This window comes from Triturus cristatus, chromosome 5_1, assembly GCF_964204655.1.
Source record: "Triturus cristatus chromosome 5_1, aTriCri1.1, whole genome shotgun sequence".
Taxonomy (NCBI): Eukaryota; Metazoa; Chordata; class Amphibia; order Caudata; family Salamandridae; genus Triturus; species Triturus cristatus.
The window spans coordinates 996,018,047-996,042,408 of NC_140587.1; the positions used below are offsets into that span (position 1 = coordinate 996,018,047).

The 24,362-nt window shown below is 41.5% G+C and overlaps 1 protein-coding gene and 1 long non-coding RNA gene across 2 annotated transcripts in view; one reads left to right on the forward strand and one right to left on the reverse strand.

The window, feature by feature from the left end:
- ADCY2 (adenylate cyclase 2) overlaps positions 1–24,362 on the reverse strand; it is a 3,557,286-nt gene that overhangs the window by 2,444,619 nt on the left and 1,088,305 nt on the right. The window lies entirely within an intron of this gene.
- On the forward strand, positions 14,992–16,185 carry LOC146832768 (uncharacterized). The gene is made up of 3 exons (XR_014961336.1): positions 14,992–15,097; positions 15,241–15,331; positions 15,745–16,185. It is a non-coding gene; the product is annotated as an uncharacterized LOC146832768 (long non-coding RNA).

A 24,362-nucleotide genomic window follows, 5' to 3' on the forward strand; every position in this document is an offset into this window, starting at 1 on the left:
TTTGATGGTCAGATGAAACTGTTGAACATATCTTTTGTTTTGAATTGTTAATCTGAGATTGATGTGTTGAAGATGGTGCAGAGTAGTGACATACATACAGTTATGACTTGTGACTCAATTTATGGCAGGAGATTTCTAGAGACTTTAAATTCTATGGTAATATTTACTTTGATTTTGCAAAATGTTGATTATTCCCTGATAAATGAAAGTTACATTCTCAGCTCCACCTTAATAAAGGGGACAAATACTTCCTGACCATGATGATTATGATTTCTGTCATGAAGAACTGCTAAAAAAGGTAAAAAATATGATTGCTTCTTTAGGAGAGGGTAGTAGATTGGTTTCTGTAGTCGAAGAAGATAATAAAGCTAGGATGATGCCATTTCACCCAGGAATTAGTTGGCTGGTACACTTAAATCATAAGCACTCTCTAGAAAGCTTGTCACACCCACACATAACAATGGTATAAGAGCTCTTTCCTTGAATACATCGGCCTTTTCTCCTAAAAAAAACAAGATGTTTTAAAATAGTTTAATAGCAGACATTGTTTGCATCCAGGAAACATCATCAACTCAATAACTATTATGTCTTTAGGTATCCTGCCAAAACTTCCAGGAGGGATTATGCAAGTGGAGTTATTGCAATTTTACTGAATTCTAATAACATATGGTCTTAAAGTTGTTTTATTCTCCCTTCAAATCTAGACCAATGCAACATTGTCTTTTTGTCAAAAGAGCACTCATTTCTTTTTAGTGAATTTTTATATTACCTCAGAATTGATTAATACTCTACTGACTAAATCATTGCTTGCTTTCATTTGTCAAATTATTCAATCAGAGAAATGTCAATATATTATTATGTTAGATGGCCTCAATGCAAAAGTGTCTAATTCTGAAATACAAGTCTTTGCAAATGAAGTTAGGGAGAAGGCTCTAAAACGCCCATTTACGATACTGCCAGTTAAAAACAAAACTGTTAAATGTGTATCGATAATTTTAAAGTTTCCAAGGGAATATGAATGCCTTATGGTGAATGAGAGACTTGAAAATTATATCCCATCTAATTAAACCAACTGTTTTAATAAGAAATCTTCCCTGCTAGACTATCTAATTGTATCAAATCCTAGCTTTGAGCTGTTGTAAGACTTGAATATTATTGATAATTCCTTCACAATCACAAAATGTTGTACTTTGGTATTGAATTTCTCATTGAAGGAATAATGTCTTGGAATACAAAGGTTGATTGTGTTTATAGAAAACAAAATAATGGAGGAATACACTTGAATACTTGTACTGTTAAATATCAACACCAACAATACCGTGGCATACTAATATTGAGGGCAGAATATTGAGGCACAAAGGTAAGTGCATTAAGGAAAGTATAGATTGACTATTCATAGCTCCACATTTACGTCTTTTGAAGATATACGGCACATATACACACACATGTGGAGTTAGGTATGGAAAATCTAGACTTATTTACCTGTTGACGTGTTTTTTTCAATATTCTGTCCTCAATATTCAGTTTCATTGATATTGTTGAATCAATATTTATGGAGCACGCCCTCTGGAATTCAAGTGATCTAGAGTCACTTGAAAGAAAGATTACAAATAACGATCACAGATTTGCAAACGCCTGAACAAAACCTACTTGTAACTCCACATGAACTTTTTTGGGGGAAAGATAGATCTACCCCAAAAGAAAAGGCCTCTTAAGACGTGCTCTCCCATAGAATGCATTAAGAACAAGAAAATGTATAGATTAATGAAAAGGCAATTTTTATTTTACTCTCCTGTGAGAGGAAAAATAATTAGCCTCTTGAAAAGGAGAAGAGTTAGGTAGAAAATCACGCTTAAGCAGCTTCATTCTGATCGTAAATTGGTTGGTGGAAGGCAGGCTGCTGTTCTAAAAGATACTAGAAAGTATTGGAAGGTCATTGCAGAGGCCTGTGGAAATAGGGACAAATCAATGCCAAACCTATTCAGTGAAGCTCAATGAGATAAATATCTCTCTGAACAATGCCTCACAGACTATGCCAGCACCATTTATTTGATGCCGGCAAGCATGCCAGCAGGGTGATGACAGAGTGAGCGCAGATTTAAATCTACGCTCTCTCTGCCACCCAATACTTGTGTTCACAGCTGTCTCATGCTATGTAGTGCTGGTTTGCTGGCCTCGCATCTACTTCACTGTATTTTTGTGACAGTCACAAAAATACTGCAATTTTTGCTTTTTTGGGCCAAATTTCTGTATTTTGTGATTGCACTATTTAGCAAAACAGATGCAATATCCTGAGTGGTCTGAACAGACAATGGGCTTCAGACTTCCAAGTTTGGCAAAGGATGACTCTACAGAGCAAACCTAAACCTGGCCAACAATAAAGCAAAAACAAATTGTAACACACTAATACCAAATACTATATTATTTCTACGTTTTCAAGGGATTACTAGTTTCGGATTCACCTCGTGCGATCACAAGCACACCAAAGCAAAGTCTTGTCAATGCTTGTCATCTTAACCGAAAAAATGCAATGCCCTTTTTGTCACTATAGATGATATTTTTCCTGCCGTAAGGATTTTTTTCATTTTTTCTCTTAATACTTTGAAATGCAAATTGTGGGCGCTCATAAAAGGGGGATCTGTCAAAACTCGAGAGACAGAGAGAGAGGAAGCGAGAGAGAGAGAGAGAGAGAGAAAGAGAGAGAGAGAGAAAGAGAGAGAGAGAGAGAGAAAGAGAGAGAGAGAGGAAGCGAGAGAGAGAGAAAGAGAGAGAGAGAGAGAGAGAGAGAGAGAGAGAGAGAAAGAGAGAGAGAGAGAGAGAGAGAGAGAGAGAGAGAGAGAGAGAGAGCTTGAATGTATTATTGAAAGCATGCAACATTGAAAGAATGGTATGTTTTATCTACTCCTCCAACTCGTATACACGCTGTCAGTAGTTACTGGGCTAAAGATAAAGAGCAAAAAAAAAAACACAACGTTATTTTAATAGATAGTAGCTGTAACCAACTTTTTCGAATTAACTTATTCTCATGTATGGCAAGAAAATTCCCAATAGCCCCTTCGCTGTAAAACATCTAATGCAGCTTCACACTCAATATAATGTTCTTTTTGAACGCAGTCTAAGAGATTTTGCCTGGTATTTCACGGTTGTGCTTGAAATCGTGTGCAGAGCTTCAAACAGTTTTCCATTTCCTGTCAAGCTGACAAAGGCAGCGGCGGCGACCGTAGCGCACTAATGAGCCTGCAGGGTCTGAAACCCTTGGTCCACTGACTGAAATTCAGTGTTCAAAGGCCCATGCTTGTAGCTCGCGGCATATACCGTTTGTTTTAGCAATGCTTCACTCGAGCGTAAATGTGAAATCAGGCTAAAAAGGCGCTCTTGACACTGACATTTCACCATGGTCCAACAGAAAACAAGCTGATTTAGAAAACGAATTAAATTTACAAATACATGCACATCTTTTAAAAAAAAAAAGGTAAAGTCTGCCTCAAAAACGACATACATTAAGCATCATGATGAGTGCATAATTGCATCGCTAGAGCAAACTTTACTGAGTTTTTCTTGGAAGCTAAAAAGCAATCAATGGTGCAAAAGAATTTACGAGATTTCATTATCCAATCTGTAAAAGCCTATTGAGCATCAGCTCTTTTGTCATTGGTTAAATGAAATTGCAGAGAAGAAAATTTCAATTTTCCCACAGCACATGGTCTGCTCTGGGGCTAGGTAATTGAGGAGGTGCTTTGCATGACCCTCTGGCTCGAAAATATGTATTTTTTGCAGATATGTTTCGGTCCTTTCTTTCTCCTTCAGTGTTCATCTTCCCACATAAAATGTATGTTCTGGGTGATGCAGCGAATGAGGCAGACTGCTGGCAGTCCTTTCCATCATTAGTGCTCCAATTCGGGGGAAAATAAGTTGGTGCCAGACAACAGAGCATGTGAGGCATTTGGGGAAAAACTACCTAATAAACCGAATTAAGAACAAGCCTAACTAGTCAACCAGGGGCAAGTAGTCCCTCCCCCCCCCCCCCCCCACAACAGGGCTCCATTATCTATAAAGTCCCTAGAGTTTTAATTATGCTGCTGTCCAAAGCAAAGGAAGGATAAATACATAGGCTACATGTCTACATATTCTGCTAAGCCACTTTCGGATCTGGAAGGGCCAAATGTCAGAGTCTATGCTGTGTTTTACCTCACATATTTTCACCTATTCACAAACCATCAAAACATCAGACATTAGGACTCATGCCCTCAGCAGAGACTCTGCATTATGGAATGTTGCAGGCATCACTGACAACAACACAAGGCACAAATTTACCCCAAATGTCATCACAAGAACAGTGTCCTCCTCCACATTCCCATAAACGCAGAACTTTGACATCATTACATCTAATCAGCTCCTGGAAACCAGGCAAACATCGCCAAACCAGTAAAACATCACCCCCTCTGGAAAGTCTTGTCTACATTGACCTCAGGAAAGAATGCCCTGCACGCCACAGCTTAACACACCAACAGGATACCAAATATGATCACCTCACTACTACTGTGAGGTTTCTACAAGGAGTGTCCTTCTAGTCCCACATCTTATTCAATACATTTTGCATCATCAGCAATACAGTTATGACTCACCAGCTTACTTGACTGAAAAACAAACCGTCTCAGCAAGTCAATGCAACAAAATTGGCAAGCTGAAAAGCAGAAATGAGTAGAGCAAGAGATAAACATGAATGCTTTGCTAAGTGTGTGCTTTGCATGTCACAACAAACACCTAGATATTTAATGTACAGTTCTTGAAAAGAAGCACATTTGACAATAACAACTAAATATGGTGCAGTCAACAATGCCATCTCCTTCCAATTTTAGTGAACACTATAAATGTGAATATTGATAATCTTTTGTGGCAATGGTTGTGTTAGACCTGACAGCCTTAGGGGGCTCTTCCCCCTAACATTTTGCCAACTTCCATCCTGTTTGATGAAATTAGCTTTTGGTGGCCTTAGAACTCTGTGCACTTCACCACTGGTAACCAGTGCTAAAGTGCTTGCGGTATCTCTCCTAAACATAGTAAACTTGGCTTATACCCAATTGGCACATTAATTTACTTGATTCCTTAATACAGTGGGACTACATAAACCCAGCCAGGGCTTGTAAGTTATATACCACTCATGGGCCTGCTGCACGTATTGTGCTACCCACTTAAGTAGACTTTTAAAATATATTTTAGGCCTACTATTGCTGCCTGTGTGCAGTTTTAAACTGCCAATTTGATTGGACAAAATAACCACTTTGCCAGGCCTAACCCTTCCTTTTTAGGTTTCGCCTGCATAGCGATTGTGCTGTGCTTGTGAAATCTATTGCATTGCATATATCTTAAAAGGGGCTTACATTCCGCCTTCACTTGTGATTTGTCTGTGTGCTTATCACTTTACTTCTCCTTAGTTTCTATTGGTTGAAGTGTTTTCCCTTATCAGTATCTGGTAGCTCAATTCATTCTCATCAGCTCTGCTCGGCTTTGGTGGCTGGAATGCATTTTTTATTTTATTAAGACTGCACAGTGTTTGGTGTTTACCTTTAGTTTTCTTGCTGTGGCTGCATGCATTTACACCATCTGGCTGCACACATTTACAGCGTTTGACTGCATGCATTTAGAGTTTAGTTGCCAGGGCTTTATCGTCACTCAAACGCACATAGAGCTGTAAAATATTTACAGAAGGGGTCACTGGCAGAGATCACATCCTTTCTCCTCTCCTGATTGGAGCCATTTACTGGTCGTTTGCCATGATGGCATCTTTGTTGGTATTTCCACCGCCAATATTCTCACTGCGCTGGTATTTAACATGTTTGTTTCAGCTCGGTGGCTACATTTCTCTCTGGTCTGCCGCCTACATTTCTAATCGACACTAAGCAGCCCTCCAACCCTCAATACCCAGTGCTTCCTCCTCAGTTGTATTCTGGAAATGTTGCCATTCACTTGATATGATGTACTGTACTGTCAGCAGTTGACGGATACGCTGTAAAATAATACTAAATATCACAGGACATCCCCTGGTTTACTGGACAGCGCAAAAGGAAAAACTGCCCAGATTTCCACTGTTGTATGTTAGTTTGTTTTACTAGGAAGTTATTTTTTTAGAGAATTGCCGCACAAGTCCATGGTAGTTTTGGTTTACGTTTTAATGTTACTAACATACCCACTTGCTTGTTACATGCCTTAATTGAAAAACTCAAACCGCAGTACTTGAAACAAATGTATTGCTGAAGTTAACTTCCTTCTCCCGACATCATATATTTAATCAATGTTGCCAAGGAACCACCTCTGTGTTGCAGAAGTCTAATTTACCTAATGCATCTATATTGGGCGATGGTATATTCAGCGCCTATTGTATCTTTATTTCTGACATGATGCAGGAGAACGCTGGTATTTCCTTCACCAAAACATTTTTTTGGGGAGGTAAAAGAAGTACCTTTATATGTACGCAAGCAAAATGCTAATGGGGCAGTCTAGAAAACACCAAAACCAGCACAACATATATTTTGCACCCGTAATTAGTTTACTGCTTGTTACTACTGTAACATACACCCCATTCATGCCTCTCCTGTCATGCTTCATTTTTTAACACCATGCACAGTTTTAACACCCACTTTTCCTAACACACCCTGGTTTGCTGAAACATCCAACAGGGTTTCTCTGGCTTTGAAATGGTTACATACCAAGAAGTCTTGAGTACTCTGTACACAGGCCTATAAGTTCCCTGACACTTTTGAGCAAGTGGGTTTAGCTATTTCACCCAGTGAGGCATAAAGGTTTACCAAGTACACATAGGTGTTATATGTGCTTAATTCGAGGCAATGGTTTTCAGTTTTCAGCATTTGCACTTAATTTCTAACATCAACACTATTGAAAGTCCACCACATGGTGGTGATGTCTGTACGATTTTTTAGATGAGCGCAACAACAATGTTTCGTACTTAAATAGGAAGAGGAAGAGGTGTGGCGCAGCGGCCAGGGCAGCTGACGCTGGAACCCAGGGGCTCACGGTTCGATTGCCGGCAGCAGATCAGGCCATCACCATGTGACTCTGGGCAATAGCTCGCTTAATCTTCCCAGCAGCCCCCAGCGCCTGGACACCCTTGGGTACTTGTTCGCGCTTTACAAATACTGGACATTTACATTTACAAATATACATTAAAATTAGTAATACTGGCTGCCTAGGCAATCCTTATCTTTGGGTGACATGGAATATTCACAGAATGGTCACAGTTGTGGGAGTGCTATGGTTAGTAGTAAGTACTGTCATCTGCACCATATGCAATGGCAATGGGTGGCAGTGGCCTCTTGAGAAGAGCCCTGGCACTTACCTTTTTTGGAACAGATTAAGCACTGATGTAGTTTATAGTTTAGTAAAGGGATTGTATATTTCAAGTGTGTGATCGATACTTGTTTAACAGCAGCCAACATGGTCACCATAGTGGTAACTCATGGCTGAGTCTTTAATCATGGCCTTGTACACTTTTCAATTTGTGAGCAGTTCTTTGTAATAATATAGAACTCAATATTATCCTATAAGTAGTTCAGTTTGTGACACTGTGAAATAGAAGATATCACTCACACTTACTCATACACAGACAAACATCATTTTCTTGCTTTAGCAGTATAAATTGTTAAAAACAGTATTAATTATTAAATAAAACACTGCCTGACAAATTCTGGTACTGATCAGAGAGTAATTTCTTGGTGTAAATACAGGCACAGTTTATCAATGTACATAAATTAAAAACACATTAAATCAGCAACATCACATTAAAAAGGCCCCATCAGTAAATGACAAAAAGTAATAAAATTAATTTGCAAAGCGTATTATGCCCACAGGAGTCAAGTGCTAACACAGGTATAGAAAACGGCCACAAAAAACCTGAGCACTACAATCAGGAGAAAACTACATAGGAGTTCAAACTACCGCTTTAAACTTCACACACCCTCCTAACTGGCAGCCAGTGACAGGAGCGCATGCCTTCCATGAGTGAATGATGTTTAAGTACATACAGTTCAAGGTGCACTTCTGCATTTTGAGTGACCAGTATATTAATCGGGGGTTTATTGATCTTTACATATAAAGCATTGTATTAGTCAAGGTGCGATGTAATTAAAGCAATAACCACTGCTACCCTGAGCAGGTATGAGAGGGCAAAATCCTTTTCTGAAAAAGCAAGAACTCACAATCCTATTGACCTGAGTGTCAAAGGTAAGCACAAACAACACTAAACTATTACTTCTGAAAAAGTTTATTCCACCAGACCCTAAGTTTCCTAAAGCCCTCCAGTTATTGGGGCCCCACGCTCTGAATCACTGTGATAAACACTGTTAATTTAAGAAACTATTCGATGATGTAAAGAATTAGTTAAAGGTGTTATTTCAAACAATAATGTAGGGAAGCATATTCTTATCATTTAACCCCACACCCCCATGAGTTTTTTTTGCTTGTGTACCTCAAGCTTGGGACCTCTGCTCCTAGTAAGTATCCCTAATGGAGTTTCACCTACTGTAAGCTTCTCTTTAAAAACAGTTGCAACTGTCAGTGCCCATCTTTTAAAGTGCATACATTCAGAGCCTGCCCTTCTCAAATAAAGTTAATAAACATGTAAAAATACACACAACCTGATTTTTGTTTGTTAGTAAACTGTAAACGTTGTTTTGTACGTATATCTCATTGAAACATATTGTTATACCGATTCACAGTAAATCAAAAAATACACATAAATAGAACCCTAGGAAAATACATGTGCACAGAGAGATTTAAACACATACCATCCTACCGATGCAGAGACGTATATAGCTCCATACCAAAAGTATTCACATGCATGCAGAACACACATACAGTTCATCCAGTAGTGCAGGTATAAACCACAACATTAAGTTTGGAGCATATCTTCAAACATGATGAACTCCACCCAACACCTCCCACATAAGCAAAGCTACAACCAACACCCGACCAATCATGAAATACAAAATAACTCCCAGGAACCCAGTGCAAAACTGGAGCTCCTCACTTTCTCATTAGAAATATGAAGTGGATTGTACACTATACATTTCTCTCAGTTGCTCCTCCATTGTTTTGGGGAGGGCTCCAAGGAGTGTTTAGGATAGCCACCTGTAACCAGTGCAGTCCTCTCAGTTGTTGCACTTCCACTCCTATTTAGGCTCTGCATTTCATACACTTGATGGTATATTACCATAACCCGGGATGTGTAAAGTGTGAACTAATGACCAGCAAGGGTCAGGAGGTACTGGGGACCCTCGGGGAGATTAAGTGAGCTATTGCCCAAAGTCGCACAATGCTGAGCTGATCTGGCTCTGGCACTGGGGATCGAACCCTGAGCCCCACTTTCCGGAGTCAGAGGCCCTGGCTGCTGCGCCACACCTCTCCCACTCTTTTCTACGCTTCCAGTGGGTGTGGACCTGCTAGCTCCAGACAGCATACATTTTGCTGGGGGTTCTGAATAGACTCTACAGAGCATACATCCTGGTTTCTTAACTGTGCCTCTGATGGACATAACTAGAAATGTTGCCTCACTTAAAACTGGTAGGCACACAAAACGTTCTCATGTGTACTGTACTACTTTTTTCCAGTTCGGACATAAATGCAGCTGTCCAATTGCAGCAACTTGAGAAGTGGATACTATTACCCCCTCCAGGGGCGGCTCATCCAGAGGAGCATCACCCCACTGATTTAAAAGCAGTGAAGAAATAAAAAATACAATGATAATAACTTTGTTATTATCATTTTATTTTTGGTATCTGTGGGGCTGGTTTAGAGTAGGGCGGGGCTGGGGTCACAGGGGGATGAGTAGTGGGCACACTCTAAGTGTGCATGAGTGTTTGGCTAGCCATCTTGAGCCGACCAAACAGTCATGCTCACTTTGCATTTTCCCCACCAGACTGCATTATACAGCCTGGTGAGGAACATCCCCAGGTTCCCATTCCCCATCTGAGCGCAGAACCACGGTGCTCAAGCCAATCACAACACTTGCAGTGTTGTGATTGGCTAAGGGGAGGGAGCCTGTGTGTGCTTCCAGTTTCTGGTTCCGTTCTGGGACGTCGGCAGGGAAGCAGAGGGGCCCTGCCACCCCATTCCCTGCCAGCCACCACTGACCCCCTCCCAACCAGAACAGAAACAAATACCAAAGTTCATGCAATCTCTTTTTATCTTCTCTTTACCTCACTAACCACACACTGACTGATGTAGAAGTAAGAGCACCACGCTGTTCAATCATGCAATATATCAACATGATTCTCTCATAGGTAACACTGCGCTTCCAACCGAGCCTCCCCTAGGGTTTGGCATGCTAGTCATTCTCAAATATGCTCTGGTGCCTCAACAGCAATATGAAATGCTACATAAATATACTTATTTCACTAAATGATACATAGATCTACTTACAACGAGTTCCAGTCTGCTTCAGAGATACGCACATGAGTGTATTCATACAAAAATGCAATGTGACAATTAAAGATACACAGAAAACACACTCATAAGTGTCAATATGGTTCTACTGATCTCCGGGGAAAAGTATTATAAAGTGCAGTTGACCAAAGCATAACATTTCATATAATCAGGGCCACTGGAATTTTTTGGCAGGGGAAAACCAAATTATGTGGTACGGTTGATTAGATTATTTGGCAAGAAAGGGCAAACCATGAGGTGTAATGTGGCACAATTTGTTATAATATTACTTAATTATCTTGTCACTTTTACACGTTAGAACTGTCTGGGCAAAAGCTTTATCTCATAAGTAGCAGTGTAACACACCAATAAAGCAGTAAGCAATGGAAAAGTGACGAGTCAAACTTTGCGAAGGGTCGTCTACTGCATGGCAACATGCATCATCCAATTTTTAGGAACAATTGATCTATTTGAGATAGAGACCATTTATTTGATAACATAGGTAAATTATGCAGCAGATGATGATTATGTGGCAAAAGCAGCAAATATATAAACATGCGGAAAACATGGCTTCATAATCACATAATTGCAGTAGCGCTGCATATAAGCTAATTGTTTACACTATTAGTAAATACATCAAATCACTGGTAGTGAGGAATTTGTTGTAGAAAAATATTTCCCAAATTTTCATAGTTTGATTATCGAATAGCAGATGATAACTATTCAATAACTATTCAATCAGTGTACTCCTTGTACCTTGGAGGAAGGCTAGGGGCCAACATCTATTAATGTAGTCTAACATTTGCTATCCATATGCGGTATGGTGGAACGCCTCTTGTCATTCCAGAGGGGACCTTGGGGAGCACACTGTTTTCCTCTTTCTGAGTTGTACATAACTTTCATCTACAGTGTCTTTTTGTTTGTGTATCTACTTCTGTAATATGAGGCAGGTAAAGATTAAAAGCATTCCTTCACTTACTTCAGACTGCGTCACCATGCAAATGAGTGGACATGCACTTTACTCTAGCATTACTATCCCCCCATATAATTTAGCCTTAGAGCCTGATGTAGAGGGTTCTACTGGTCAATAAAGGCCTGCTCCAGTATTAAAGGCCCCAGCCGAAGGCAAGGGCTTTTAACAAGAGAGGGGGTTTTTAATGGCCGGAAAAGCCCGCTACGGAGTGCTATAAGGCTATTAGAACATTCTGCCCCTAGAGGGCAATATACTCTAATTTGTAAAACAAGGCCTCAGAGCGCCTGAGGGGGTTGAAATCCCCTTGGGCTCTGTGAGGCCTTTGTTCACAGCAACAGCTGTGAACAAACATTGGAATTTTGATGCTACGGGCTTCTACCACCCATTAGAAGCCCAGAGCACTCCATTGGCTTCAATAGAGCGCTCAACATTCCAATGTTCTAATGAGTATTAAAAATGTGGCTGGACAGATATGCCCAGCCTAAAATATCAAAGGTCCTCAGATGAGCAAAACAGGAGAAAACAAGCACTGTGTTCCCAGGGCACTTCTACTACTAATGTTCTTAACGATTATAGCTTCTACCACTATGCATTCTCATCATTAAAATATAGGTGCATTTTATGTTCTCTTTTACAGGCCCATGGTCTGAATATGATTCCATGAAGTCATGCTACAGCACCATTGAAATCCCTTCAAACCTTTAAAATGAGGGTAAATCTCGTACCGTTGCACCCAGAGCACAAGTGTGTAACTGACATCAGGATAGGTTTGTCACCAGGCCGGGACTGGCGCTACCTGACACTGGGCAGTTATCCAGTGGGATGGCACATTGTGGTTTGGTTTCACTGCTGGTGGGGCTGATTTTGTTGCCAGGAACTGTCCAGCCACATTTCCTTTATAAACAATGTAAAACAAGTGGTTTTAGAGCGTGCATCAAAACAATTTGTATTTTTTGCATTTAGTTGGTTACTTCTCCTTGCAGGGTCGCCACTAGCAGTGCTGACCATTGGGGCTTTAGGGTGGAGGGTGGTGATGGGACGATTATTGCTTGGCTCAGAGAGGCCAGCACATATATGATAAAGACGCTTCAAAATTTTAAACAATGTGTTACTTTATAATGCGATTGTGGCAATGTATTTCAGTTTAGTATATTAAATTATACCATTGCATTGAGTAGCAATTGTTGAAAGTGACAGATTGTAATCATGCCCCCACCACCATCCTGACAACAGTGGTTTAGTAAACCAGGAGAAGGGCAGCCTTTTGTCCCCTATTCCTGGGCTTGCTTGAGTAACATTGAAGTTGTTTGATTTTGGGCATCAAACACCCCAAACTGATGCATTCACGATGCTCTCATGTGATAATGAAAGAAAAGGAGGCTCTGTGAAAATAGTAATTGCCTGTGGCTACACATTGTGGTCAAGTGTAAGCTGGAATTGATGCAGGGCTTTGTGCAATCAAACCACTACATGGCTATCTCATTCTCTCTCCTGTTTTAGATCAAACCCTAATGATTTGGGTTTAATTCTTTGAGGCGCGAAATCAGTGCCCGTGTTAAATGCACCCAGGCATGCATGTGTCATAGGGATTGGTAATAGCAGTGTTTGTAGATGTTGGTTTTTTAATGTAGAAGTTAAACTAAAAAATCACTGCACCCATCCTTGGTAATTGTATTGAGACCATTTGCTTCACATAGCTAAAGGTTTCTATTCATTGCCATCCATTCTTGAATTAATACATCCACCCACTCCTCATCATCTCGATCTTCATTCATTCATTGAGCCATGCAGCCTGCCTTCAGTTTCCGTCCAGCCATCCAATGATTAGGGAAGGTTAGATAATGAAAAACGTGTTGTAAAACACACATCCACATTTTTTTTCAAAGATTTCTTGTGGGGCACCCCACCAAGCCACGCCCTCCCCCGCCCCTTGGCAGTGGTCAGGCTCGCTTGCTGTGCTCGCTCGCTAGGTGCACTATGGGTGCTGGTCTGAAAAAACTTGCCAGGGTTGCTTTTGGTTCCCACTCTGCCCTGTTTGCCACTGCAAAGGCCTGTGTGTGGGGTGAGAAATAGACCTATCCAATTTAGGAAGCGAGGAAGTGGAAGGAGCATTTCTAGTGCTATTTTGTAGTGTACTAGAACTAGAACACCATGGGTTCGATACAGCTATGCCGACCTTTTTTGACCACTAACAATATTTAATTTTTAAACCTCCGTTTTATTATTATGCAATTATTATCAGATTGATGGTGTGTGCACACTAATATATTTGGTAATTAATATAATCGTTGGAAGCAAGGAGGCCTAACGGTTGGAGGTGATACATGTGCACTGACTTCCAACATGGAAGGGAGAGTTAGCGTTCTAGTGCTAGGGATAACATCACCGGCACACACAGCTGGGGCAAATTAACCTCTATGATCTTGCTATTTAAGCAAAGGTCTGCCAGCACCCTCTCAGTACGCCGGACCTGTGTATGGAAGAGGAGTCTCCACGCTGAATAGGTTACTAGATTATTAGTGTAACATATGTGATCAGAACTCAGGGGGCTTGCTTGATGGTATTTGAAAAAAGAATTTTAAAAGGGCACTAGACTGAACTTAGGGGGCTTGCTTGATGGTATTTGAATTTTTTAAAAGGGGACCAGACTTACCCTCTGGGGGATTGTATATACTATTGACAGAGGAGTAATAAGGATATCACTTGTTCTGTTCATGTAGGGGTAGCGATTGAGCGCCGCCATTACTGTCTATTACTCGAGGTCCTTGGACTTACCATGGGTGTGGACTCAAACAGATAGAAGGACAACTTTTTGATTTTGAAAGGTACATGCTTTTTACAGTTTTGTTCTTAAACTATTAAGTACATGTTGCTTGGACAGGGCACGTCCCTTTGATAATATGAATATATTACCTGTCTTATACTTAGGGATAAGTGACTGGAGTGCTAGTATCTTTGTCTATCTGTAAGGTCACAGGATGGAATGTGGACCATGACTTGGTATAGAGATCCAAGTTACCTCCATACCAGGAGGAATTAGCCTCGCAATCAATAAATGAGAAACTAAGGGTATAAACGTAGTGTATATGAAATAATATAAGAGAACAACTAGGTTTGAGTTTGGGCACGGATGTTTTTGGGCAACCACTATCTGACTAGCTCAGTAAGTAGAATCAATGGTCCACCAACCAGAACATTGTGGGTTTGATACTGCTATACCCACTTCCTTTGTCCAATCCCATAAAAACACAACTTTTGATTTTGAAAGGTATATGCTGTTTATTGTTCGTTTTTAAACCATTAAGTACATGTTGCTTGGGCAGGGCACGTCCCATTGAAAATATGATTATATTACCTATCATACCCTTAAGGATAAGTGACTGGAATGCCAGTATCTTTGTCTTACTGTAAGGTCCTAGGATGAAATGTAGACCAGGATTTGGTAAAGAGTCCCTAGTTACTATTGGAAGCTATTTATTATTTCATTTTAACTACCTGCAGATATGGGGTACGCGTCCCCGTGATGTACTATGTCCCTTAATCTGTATGGACAAGTAAGAGACTTGCTTTTTCTCACGTCTAGATTGGGCGATTGAGCGCATTTACTTATTGGTGTGGTAGTAGGACCCGCTGAATTGGAAAGAGGAATGTGGACCAGAATATGTACCTACAGTAACTCTGATACTAGTAGGTATTGATTACTGTTTCTTTGTTGAAGTGGGACAAGGAAAAATGCATCACTCTGTTGAAATTCAGATTTGCCTTTGGAACTTTTCTTTGTACTATGCACTTGTTCAAATCAATGAAATGTTGTCTCTCTCATCCTCTAGAATTATAAAAGTGTATATCCTAAAATTTGAAAGTGTCTAGAATGACGATCGGGAAACTCCGAGCCGAAGACTCTGCAAAACATTATAGTTGGTGGGTACTTAACATAATGAGTAGTATCCTTATACAGTTGACATTTGTATCTCAGTGATCTCATATAGAAATACAGTATTAGTATTTTTAATACATTGTATGAAGTCAGTTCTTTTTCTTCTTTCGCCAAGGTAACGTGCACATCGGCATTTAATTATATGAGACTTTATACATCACAGATACATGGTGTATTTTGAAACGTGGTTTGTTCTCCTCCCTTTTTTCCATTTCCTGATATTTTGCTGTTATGATATCAAAACATGTATATTGTTTGTGATTTCACAACAGACCTTGGTCACTCCTTTTTCTTTTAATTGTAAATAGTGTTTTTTATGTGTATGTATTATGATGGTGTAGAATAAAAGTGTTAGATAAAGTATTTTTATATTGAATTTTTGTATATTGTTTCACAGCCCTGAAGAAGCCTGAAAGGGTGAAACGCGTTGGCTGTTTTGCTGCTATACATACAAAACTGAAATAAAAAAAGACTAAGAACATTTCCGGCTACATAAATCATTTATTCTGTCATCGTCTGTGATGAATGAAAGAGATTAACTCTTTGGTCATTATAGCATTGCCTCTCCCTTCTTTCTGTATATCTCTTTTATATTTGAAACCAAATTGGTGGCTGGTTTCGGGAGGTGGGCATTTGTTGGACCACTACTGGTTGAAATAACTAATATGTATTAGATATTGTACAAGAACACAAGTAATTGGTGCAGCATATTCTACCCTGTCACTGTTCTCACTGTGTATGTTGCCTGTTTTGTAGTGTCAATCATTCAAGTTCTGACGTTTTTCTATCACTAAACATACTAACCCGACAGAAAGGTGTGAGCTTTGGGGATCTTGAAACTTAGACATTTTATAAAAACACAAGCTTGGCTTTCCTTAAAGGTTTTCTCTCAGCGTGTGTGTAAAGCACAACAAAAATGTGAAATTCGATAACTATTCCTAAAAAGAAAAAACATCTTTGTTGTACTTGTGCTGCATCGTATTTCGGGAGGAATTTTCAAGTGGGAAGCATTGGGCATTCCAAGATAAATGCCACATTGTCTGTTTCAGCTTCAAAATGGAGAGTAAATGCTGGGGTTCACAAACAGTTTAGTAGTGAGAGAATTACAGACTGTATTTTAATTTGGGGCGAACATGCTTCAAATGTAGTTCATTGAAATTATTAATTTTTGATTGTGTTTCCGACTAGACATGAAACGTGCCCGGTGCCGCATTGGGTGACCTACTTTGCTTTCCCAGCAAACATAACTATGATGCTGTAACATAAACATTTTAAGTGTAATTTAATGTATTTTTTTTAATTAGCTACTTGTGGTGCTTGCCTTTCTGGAGTTTTTATTTCTTAGAAATATTCACATGATAAAGAAAATTGTTGAATTTCTACAAGTATTGTTTTACTCTGCACTTCGCAATTTAGTTTTTTTTACAAGAATAATAAGAATATAACGTTAGTGGTGCAGATTTATTTAAAGCTCTGCACTGTTTGTTGACCCATGAAAAGCAGGGGTTGACCCAAAAAATAACTAGGTTGTGCTGATGTTCAATGGCTTTTCTAGGCGTTGCTGTGATTTGCACCTGAAAAACATGCTGAGGTCCGATCGAGCTGCATCTGTCGAAAATTGAGGTTAGGGAGTTGTACTGTCAGCAATAGTGACACAATCTACAGTGATTAGACAGGGAACGTGAACAACACGTCAGGACTTGTCAATTACACAACGTTTTCACAGCCAATGAGGAGTCTATGTTTCACGAAGATACACACATTTGTATTAACACACGAAAGTAAAGTGACTACTGCAATTGTGCAACAGAGAGCCAAAACAAGACAGACGTTATTGCCGGAACCATATTTTGAACAATGCACCAGTAAAATCGAAATTATACTCAATAGAAAAAGCATGTTTACAAATCATCCTGTATAAAAGCCTCACCTACTACGTGAATCGAATGAGGAACTGAGAACAGATACAATCCTTCGAGAATGAATGCATTTTATGTCATCACAGCACACTCAAAATTGAACCACAAGTCATGAATGAGGTGTGCAGACCAGGATGTGCACAAATCAAGCGTGCACTGCACCATAAATCACACACACACACACACACACACACACACACACACTTTATCTTACTTCCAGGCCCGATAAATGGTCCATCACACCCATCCAACCCCCTTCCACAAAAAGAACCATCTTAGATTATACCGATGATGGGGACTCTACCTCCTGGACTTGCACTACAATTAATGTACATACCCATGTAAGGTAACAGGTGAAATAGGAGAGCGCACTGGAATGAAGATCCATACAAGGTTAACGCGTCGCATCAAAGCAACCCAAAACTGCCACAGAGATGAATGACTGGCCATGAACAAGCACATCATTAACACCTTTCTACACCTGGTCAGCCCCCCTACACCCCCCAAGAAAACCACACTACTTTATGTGGCCAAAGTGAAGTTGTAATGCTAGCTTTGATAATGTGCTACGGGTTCACTCCTGCAAGATTTACCAGAGAAGTGACTCTATATGACTTCCAATCTGCAAGATACCTGGATTTTGTTGTTGTTGTACCTGTCACCTTTTCCCAGAGCCTGAACCAGTGACATCAACATCATCTGTTGCTTACTCCCAGCCAGAGATGGCGTCAATTGCACATACTTTACCCTCATTATGCCTAAAAGACACTTCTTTATGTCCTACAACCGCAAATGATACAACAACTGAGATATACCATTTGTGAGTGGTGGACTACTGTGTTTTACCACATACTCTAAATACATTTAGGGTTGCTGCCATTATACTGTGAAGCTCAATGTCAACAAAGTTTTGATATACATACAAAGATTCAGATACTGGAAGTCTTTACTACTAGGTGAAATGTGCATGCAATGACATTAAACACAGCATCTCTTCACGGGTCTCTAATCACTTGTGACTCTCCACTTTATCCATAAATGACAGTGGCTACTTCTTGGAGACATGATTGATGGCACCATATCACAAATCAACTGCAAGAGAACAGAAGTGTGAAAGAGAATATTTACAGATATGATGCATAATTGAGCAAGCCATCTATGCCCGGCATCATGGAATATGCCAGAGCTAAATGCTCTCATTGAAGTAAGAATTGCTGTCACACATCTCCCACAGAACGGTCCCAGCGATAGATGAATGCATGGATACCTATGTATGAATTTTGCCAGGACCAGCGTACATTACCTCTGGCAAGGGTTAATGAGACAGCCTCTGCCATGGTAGCATCTGGTAAGTGCCAACAAGCAACAGAAGGATGGCAGTAGCACTGGAATGTCATTGCTAATATGGACACTGTTAAGCACTACAAATTTGTCCTAGGATGTCTTACAGCACTCTAAAGGACACTGTGGATCTTTTGAAGTTTTTGCTGTCTGGCAACACATGTATGACTTAAGATGCATGAAATATGAATTTTAGATTCCTCAGACGCATTGATTGACTCTTTTAGGGCCAGATGTATGACCCTTTTTTGAGCTCGCAAACGGGAGATCGTCCCGTTTGCGATTGCAAAAATGGGTAATGGCATCTACAAACGCTATTTTGCAAGTCACTGATTTGCAAAACAGCATTCTCACTATTAGAAAGGAGTGTCCTTTCCTAATAGCGAGACTCACAGCCATGTACTATTGCTTTGCGACTGCATTTGCGGCCCTAAAACACTTGCAGTTTATCACCTACTTCAAGTAGGTGGTAAACCACTCGCAAACGGGAAAGGGTCCCCAGGGGACCCCTTCCCCTTTGTGAGTGGGTGAGGACATGGTTTTAAGAGCAGGCAGTGGTCCCAGGGACCACTGACTGCCCTTAAAAAAGTGAAACTTAAAAGTTAAATTTTTCTTTTTTAAATGCATCCCATTTTCCTCTAAGGAAAACGGACTGCATTTACAAAAAAAACCTGCTTTATTTAAAAGCAGTCCCAGACAAGATAGTCTGCTGAGTCAAGCAGGCCACCATCCCTGGGAGTGCTAGCCATTCCCAATGGGGTCGTAAATTGCGCTTGCCTCATGAATATTGATGAGGCATGCAATTTGCGACCTGATTGGGAATCGCTAACAGTGTCTGTGACACTGTTGTACATTTCATTTTGCAAGTCGCAATTTGCGAGTCGCAAAATGTAAGGGCCGTACATTTGGCCCCTAGTCTCATGTCAGCCTACATAGGTATGTCTGGAAGGCCAGTGAAATGAGTTATAGACACAGCACTGCATGAGCTAACAGGAGCAATCAGTACTGCAGGTGCGTGGGTGAGGTAGTGGTACTAGGAGCAGATGCACCTTGCTCCTGTCATTCATTCACTCGAAAGGCTCATTCTAACAGTGCATTTGGGAGATAGGAGAGACCAAGAAATAGACTATGTTGTAATGCACTTGGTTATCCAGGTGACATGACCCTGTCCCACACTCATCTCTACATCCTGTGACCTGTGCCTCATACATTGCTGGCACATGTATATCATCAGGGGTTTCCTTCAACACCTCAAACCATCACTTTGTTCTACTAATCCCATATTGACTACTCACTCATTGCCTTTCAGTTTATGCATGCTGTGCATCAATGTATTTATTAATTGAATTTATAAAGCAAAGCCATAGCCACTGATGCAACACAGCACTTTCAATATAATAAGCACAGTTACAGTGTAACATCAGATAACAATACTACATCAGAAACTATTTATTGCTCCATAAGGATAAGAAGTTTTAGGATGGAAAAGGAAGAAGGAAGACTACTTCAGCAAAGGGCTTACCAGACGAAACTGCTTAAAATGAGTCATGAAACAAGGCATGGTTCACACAGGTTGCAGCCAGTCAAAAAACAGCAAACCAACCAAATGGTGTGTGCCACAACCTACTCAGGAGTGACCAACTTAATAAAGAACTCAATCCGAATAAATTGGAAGATTTCACAGGCCTCCAACCCTTCAAAGAACTGCCTATGTTTGCACTGAAATGTAACAAAAACTTATGAGACAATCTTGTAAGATATAACACAACACTGAAAACCCAGACCCCAATTATAGGTACCTTTCTTAATCTCCCCCAAGTGAGAGGCCACCACAGATGTGGGAACTGCTCCACATGCGATAGCATCATTCAGGGCTACCAATTTAAGTACAGGGATTTTAAGATTAAACATGCAGAATTTACTAACGGCAATACAAAAAATGTAGAGCACTGTGTACTATGCCCCTGTGAGAAAGCCTTTATAGTAAAGACCAACCAAGAAATAAGGAAGTGCATTGTTCAGCCAAAATCAATCAAGAGGAATTTGTATAGAGCTGCTTGTCACCCATGTGGGTATCCAAGCGCTTGCTGCTGGGTTCAGTCAAAGATCCAGGTCTTGAGCTGCTTCCTGAAGTCGGGAGAGAATGCAGTGCAGAGGTAGAGGAGGAGGAGGAGGGTGTTCCAGGCTTTGGCAGTGCAATTGGAGAAGGATCTCCTTCTTTGGGTGGCTGCAGCGTTGGCGAGAGATCTCTGAGGGCAAGGTGTGCGGAGCACAGGTTTCTAGTTGGTCAGTGGAAATGCAGGCAGTGGTTCAGGTAGGCTGGTCCTAGGGTGCGTAGGGCTTCTTTGGCGTGGATCAGGAGCTCCAAGTGGCATGTCTCTAGAACTGAATCCCAGTGGAGGTCCTTCAGGTGCTGAGTGATATGATTTCTCTTGGGCAGGTTGAGGATCAGTCTGGCTGTTGTATTCTGGATTGATTGTAGCCTTTGCATGAGGTTGGAGGTGGTGCCTGCGTAGGCTGTGTTGCCATAGTCTAGTCGGCTGGTGCTGAGGGTCTGTGTTACGGTCTTCCTGCTGCTGATGGGTAGCCACTCGAAGATTTTGCAGAGCATTCAGATCATGAGGAAGCAGGCTGAGGCGACAATGTTGACTTGTCGTTTCATGGATAGTTTGCTGCCGAGGTTTTGGCCAAGGTTGCGGGCTGTGGGATACATGTCAAAGGCTACAGAGAGGTCAAGTAGGATCAGAGCTGCAGATTCTCCTCTGGCAAGTAGGGTGCAGATGCCATCTGTTGCGGTGATCAGAGCTGTCTTGTGCTTTGATTGGTTCTGAAGCCTGATTGTAAGGGGTATAGTAGTTTGTTCATCTCCAGGTGTTCGGTGGCTTGGAGGTTGATGGCCTTCTCCAGAACTTTGGCGGGGGACAGGAGTAGTGAGATGGCTGATAGTTCTGGAGCTCACTGGGGTCTGCCGATGGTTTCTTGAGGAGTGGGTGACCTCTGCGTGTTTCCACGTGTTGGGGAATGTTGCCATGGTTATCGAGGCAATGAGGATGGAGGAGAGATGGTGGCTAATTTTCTCTTTTCTGAGGTTGAAGAGTCAGTGGGGGCAGGGGTTGGTGGGTGCTCCTGAGTGTAGGTGTTCATCAGTGTAGTGAGTTGTTCCCATTCAGCGAGTGGGTGGTTCCTGGAGGTGGTCGATCAGGGGCCCCAGAGGTTGGAGGGTTGGGGGTCAAAGTTTTTATAGATGGGTGCTATCTTCTTGTGGAAGTGGTAGGCAAGGGCGACTCAGAGTTCCTGGGATGCTGGGGTAACGTTTTCTGTTGCTGACGGGCAGGTGAACTCTTTGACGATAGCGAGAGGTGGTTCCTAGTCTTGGTTGGCGCTCATGTCAATCCAGTAGTATAGTGCCTTTTTATTGCACCTTTGATCTGTCGGTGGTAGTCATTAGGGATGATTGGAGGGCGGCTCTGTCTGTGAGATTCATGCTGGTGCGCTATCTTCTGTCAAGTTGTTGGCACCTGCATTTTGACATGCAGAGTTAAGGGGTGTACCAGCTCGCTTGCTTGGAGGGTCTGTGTGTTTTGTCTGGTGAGTGCAAATCAGACGGTGGTGCTGGTGAACCAGTATTTGAATTTCTGTACTGCCTGGTTAACATTGGTGGTGTCTTTGGGTTGTGTTGTGCAGAGGGCGTCGATCCACTGTTGCTGGGTGACTTTTGATCAGCTGCAAAAGGGGGAACTGTGTCCATAAGGGGGGGTGTGTGGGAAGGTCTGGCAATGGTGCAGTGTACGATGAAGTGGTCCAACCAAGTGAGTTCCGAGCTGTGGTGGTACTTGATTCTGTTGCTGGACTTGAAGATGGGGTCCTGCATGTTGTCAATTCTTTCCAGGAAATCGGTGGCGCTTGTGTCGGCTGTGTGGTCCAGGTGAAAATTGAGGTCTTCCAGGAAGATGTAGTGTTTGAATTCAATGGCAAGCAGGGTGATGAAGGCAGCAATGGGAGTGTTGAGGTTGGTTTGTGGTCCTGGTGGTCTGTATGCAATGGTGTCACTGAAAGTGGTGTTATTGTCTGTGTGGAGCTGTAGGTTCATGTGTTCCATGACTGGCAGGATATAATCATTGGAGATGGTGCAAGTGATCGATTCCTTGTGTATAATGGCAAAGCTGCCTCCGGGTCTGTTGGTGCAGTTGCAGTGCTTTATTTTGTATCTGCTTGGGGTAGCCACGATGATGTTCAGGTTGGCTGCGAGGGTGAGCCAGGTTTCTGTGATGAACATCACATTGGGGGTGTGGTTGGAGATGGAGTCGCAGGCTTTGGTGGCGTGTTTGCATAAGGATCTGGTATTGAGCAGAAGTCAGGTGAATTGTGCCGGTGGAGTCTAGCCTTCTGGTGCTGGTGTGGCACAGGTTGCTGTGGCGGTGATCGATGTTGGGATCACAGTGAAACGGTAGCAAAGGCAGGAGAAGGGTCCAGCTGTGGCTGTGGAGCAAGGCAGCAGTTGTTGTTGTTATGTCTGGGGTCGAGGGCACGAAGTTCGGCAGAGAAGTACCAGTGGAAGTGTGGAGGTCCAGGATTTCTGGCACTTGGCATGGTCCAGGCACGGATGGGCGCAGATGGACTTTCCTTTGGTGCACCTTCAGCAAGTGCAGTGGCCTACATAAGTAGTCCTGGAGGTGGGAGGGGAAAAGCAGGAGGCGGAAGATCAGGGTAAACACGGATGGAAGGGGAGCATGGGGAGGGCAGCTGAGATGCAATGGCAGGAGGACCAATGGCCAGAAGTGAGCAATGAAGGAATTGACAGCAGGAAGCAAGTGAATTTAACAAAGTAAACAAATACATTAAGACAAAAGTAAAACCAAACAGAGAGGGAACTATAACAAAAGTTAAGCGGCCCCTAAATTACTGGCAGATAATTAGAGGGAAGCAGTGGGGCAGAGTTCAGACTGTAGGCAAGAACTGGAGTCCCTGGAACAGGGAGGTGAGTCCTGGTGTAGGAGCCAAGCAGGGGGAGTGGGGCAGAGACCAAAATAATGTCTAATCCTGTTACACAACATTATGTGGAAACAAACCATGCACTGTCAGACTCGAGACTTGAAAAATAAACCTATGTATATTGAATTTGAATAGTTACATTTCTACATGCTTAGTATCCATGTGTTTTACATGTTTGTTTTTTGAGTTCGATATTGATATTTAGATACTCTATTTCGAAATTGTTGACATTGCGAGGTTTTGATTGATGCCATTTTTGAAGTAGATATTTTTTATATTAACATACGGATTTAAGAAAATTGATACTATGGTCATCAATGTTTTTGTCTCAATATTTTTGTACCCCAATATTCTTGTAGTAAATATTGTACCATACAAACTTTTAAGGAGTACAATCCTGTGATTTCAGCGTTTACTAATGATTGCTGAAATCACTATTAGTGCTGGAAACCTGTAGGTCTTACATGAGTTTGTTTATCTGCATGCTTACATTAGATATCCCTGGTATGGCTGCATTTCCTAGAAGGACTGGAATGCATGTGTGCAGAAATTTGGTTCAGGCTCATATATGTGCCGAACTTAACAATCACCTGTCAAGGGTTGAGTGCAGAATTAAAGCAAGTGTTTTCCTTGTTAGTGTGGCATGCCTTTCACCCCAAGTGATGATTTGTCGCAATAGCTTTGTGAGAAGGAAAGCTAGAGGTGAAGCTCAAATTGTGCTCAAATATATTATCCAGGAAGTTCAATGGCCCTTGGACTTTAA